The following is a 3,703-nucleotide window of genomic DNA, read 5'->3' on the forward strand; positions in this document are numbered from 1 at the left end:
TATCCACAAACATTGAAACATACTTACCCTCAACTCAGTGATTTCACTTCTAAGCATATATCAACAGAGATAAGAATATATATAATAAAAGAATGTTCTTAGTATTATTCATAATAGCCTCAAAGTAGAAACAACCCCATCAACAGAATGCGTAGAGATAACAAAGAAAGATCTATATAACAAGGAAATGAGGTAACTCTTGCTACATATAACAACTTGCTACAATAACAATCTCATAAACATAATGGCAACAAAAATCAGCCAACAGAAGAAAATGTGCTGTATGATTCCTACTTATAAAAGAGTTCCAACACCAGCAAAATATACTTTTAGGCAGAATGAAGTGGGGAGGGTCACCAAAGGGGCTTATGGTTTGCTGGTAAACTTTCTTAACCAGCATGATGGTAACTGTGATGATAACTTTTTGAACGGTACTTTGTATAGTTTACGCATTTTTGTATGTATCGCATAGTACTTCAATTAGTGCTTTTGTTATCATGAGAGTAAAGCAAAATCAATGAGGCTAATGGGTAGACAACTCAGCAGTGCGAGAGAGGAGCAAAATCCTGAGGAATTTAGAAAGAAGGGCTTTCATCAACCAGATCAGAGCTGCCTTTGTCTGTGTCATAGATTGTTCTGAACAAACTTTTCCTTTAAGGGATTCTGCAGCTTATATTAAAATAAACAAAAAGAAAAAAGCCTGAAGATCCTGTTCTGCACATTCAGTGCAGCTGGAATGGAGCAGTGTCTGCAGTTTTGTAGTTACTGATCTCTCTATTCATACAAGTATGAAGGTAGCAGAAAAACATTCTGTGATATGCAACCTATGCTCATTTGCCCTTTACAGAAAAAAAGTACCTGAATATAATCATTACACTTCCAAAATGAATCAAGAATAAAAGAAAGGGAAGAAAGGCCAGTCGGGGACCGGCGCATTGGTTAAGAGCTGGCTTGGGATGCCAGAGGGCCCTGGTTCAGATCCCACATATGAGGGCCAGTGACACTGCCCTCTACAGCTAAGATGCTNTAAGACATTGAGAAGTTTCCATGTCTTTTTACCTTGGGCATTTTTAGAATTAAGAATCTGTTTTTCCTCAATTTAATACCAGTAAATATGAATTGCAATAAGAAATTGAAAAACAAGCAGTCTTACAAATAGCAAAATGTCAAGCCAGCTTTTTCATGTTAGCAAATATTTTTCGGTGTTTGTAAAGGATGGTAATTATTTGCCATGTGCCATTGAAAGCCTCTACTTAATTTTTATTTGCATTTATTTTGATGTGAATTATGTTAATAAATTATCAAGGATTTTGCCCCTAAAGAAGTACATAGGTATATGTCATTCTTTTTAAATGACAAAGGAGCATTAAATGACAAAGGTACATGATATAATTATCTTCAGCATCTAAAAACCTGAAATAGAATAATCACAAGGGTACAGAAGTACATGTGTATGTATGTTAGTATTCTTGCAATCCTAAAGTGAATCTTCTTATAAAATGAATGCTTTTTTGGTACACCCAAAAACGTGTTGACTATAGGCACAGTGTAACTTTTAGTAATTTCTTAAAAACTGCATAAAACAAATCAGTGAGGGCAAGAATGAATAAAATAATATAGCCTTTTCATTCAGAGATATAACTGCATGCAAGTCTTATTTCTTCCATATGTGGATGGTAAGCTCTATTAAAAATCATAGCAATTATTTTATATGATTTCAGTAAAGAGAAAACATAAAGGTCATCCTTATTAGATAAGTTCCATTTTAATATCTGAATTCTAATAAATGGATTGCATTATTTCCTTTTCTAGAAACAGTAACTCAAGAACACATGGATCCTGGGAACTGCAGGTATGGTATTGCTAGGGGATCAGATAGAAGTATTTAGTTAAAATATGAAGTTGCTGTTCATTCATTATAATGACCGTGCTTTGACTTTGTTTAAGATAGAAAACACTCGTCCTCAGGAGAATGTGCAGGTCACACTATACTTTGAGAAACTTACCAGACCCTGTGAAAATTCATTTGAATGATTATCACAGGAAAGGGAAGTCCTGTGACTGTCATAAGAATTGCAGCCAATATCTAGAAGTGCAGGTCTGTGTGAGCTAGCTAACATGCAAGTTGACCAATGCTGCAACTGTTGTTGCACCCTAGAGACGGCCTTTCTGACCACACTGCTGGAGAACTGGTAGAAAGAAGGCCTCAGGAGACTGTTTTAGAAAAATTGTTTATATTCGAGATACAAAAATCAGGAAGAATGAAAAATTTAATAGATAGTGTCTAGAATTTGACTAAGTGACATATTTCATTGATTTTGAGATGCACATTTTTCCACTTCTGAAATTGGAAATGTCTTAATTATCAATTGTGTGCCATAGTGTGATTGACAACCTTTTTTCCTTTCATAATGAAACATAAAATAAAGATGCTTCTTTCAATCAGCTGCATCTTAGATTCAATAAAATATGGTAACTTAGTCTACACATGTACATTGACTGCTTACTCTTACTCTAAGACAAGAGCCCGAAGACATAACATTAGAAATATTTTATACTGTATTTTTATAGTTATACCAAAATTTATTGGTAATTTTGTAAAGATCTTTTAAGATTATAGAGCAACAGTGATAAGGAAAAAAATTAAGTTGTTAATAAGTTTAAATAAATGTCTGGCTTTGGAGGGTGGACATTTTGCCTTTGTAAATACAGAAACGTAATGGCCACTCCAAAAATACGACATGTAAGCAATTTTCAGAACAGACTGTGATAGGAAGAATAGTCATTTCAAGAAATTAAAAATTAGGAACCTACTATGCTTGTAGTTGAAAATCCAAGGAAAAATTTTTATCAGCTCTTGAGGTGAATGCTATATATCAGAAAGGTATATCTAAGTCAAGAACTCAGCACCTTAAAAAAAAGACATTATAAATGGTATGCAGTTGTTAAAACATCACTTAATTACCTCTTCATTATGTCCCTAACATTCTGAATTAAACTATAAATAGTGAAATATTAATTTCACTGAGCATAACAAGTGTTTCATACTTGGACACCTCTCCACTGAAAAATTAAAAAATATTTTTTGAATCTGTAATTTTATTAAATTTAGATAAGACATTTCCAGTCTTATCTTCCCAGGCAAGACTTACTGAGTGAGAATTGAACCCAGTATCTGTCTGTGAGCCAAAGGGCATATTTAAAAAAGAAAGCAGATACTCTCTTTAGAAGTGAAAAACCTAAGTGAGGAGAGTTGAGGATTAATTACCAGCAGATAGATTTGTTCATTCCCAAACTCATTTACTGCACACATTGTTCCATTTTCACAGATTGGAATTAAATTGTGTCCTACAAGTTATCTGGCCATATTACTCAAGTAATGCTTGAATTCCCCCCAAGACATTCCTGTCAGGTGGTTACACGCTAAACAGTGTAAAAGTAGGGAGACCCCTGCCTCCTGCCTGAGTCCATTGCATCTTTGGTTAATCCTCAAAATGGACTAAATTTAATTGCCACTAATTTTCGCCTCTTAGTCTTTAAGTTTTTCAGTGGGCCACGTAGAGAAGTTGAATCCTTCACATGGGAGCTGCCGTGTACCCTTCTGCCCTCCAAATTTTCTATTCAAATTAAAGAAGCCCAGTTTCTCCATTCTGCATTTAAGGTCAGGTAGCCAGTTCCAGCAAACAGCTTTGGTTTCAGTGAG

At 34.6% G+C, this 3,703-nt stretch overlaps 1 long non-coding RNA gene across 1 annotated transcript in view; it reads left to right on the forward strand.

Annotated features, from left to right (window-relative positions):
- The first annotated feature begins 1,033 nt into the window (after positions 1-1,033).
- The window catches only part of LOC109388939 (uncharacterized), a 23,446-nt gene continuing 20,776 nt past the window's right edge, over positions 1,034-3,703 (forward strand). Inside the window, exon 1 of the long non-coding RNA XR_002125296.1 lies at positions 1,034-1,852. This is a non-coding gene — a long non-coding RNA (uncharacterized LOC109388939). The remainder of the gene's footprint in view (positions 1,853-3,703) is intronic.

This window comes from Hipposideros armiger, unplaced genomic scaffold (genome assembly GCF_001890085.2).
Source record: "Hipposideros armiger isolate ML-2016 unplaced genomic scaffold, ASM189008v1 scaffold_212, whole genome shotgun sequence".
Lineage (NCBI taxonomy): Eukaryota > Metazoa > Chordata > Mammalia > Chiroptera > Hipposideridae > Hipposideros > Hipposideros armiger.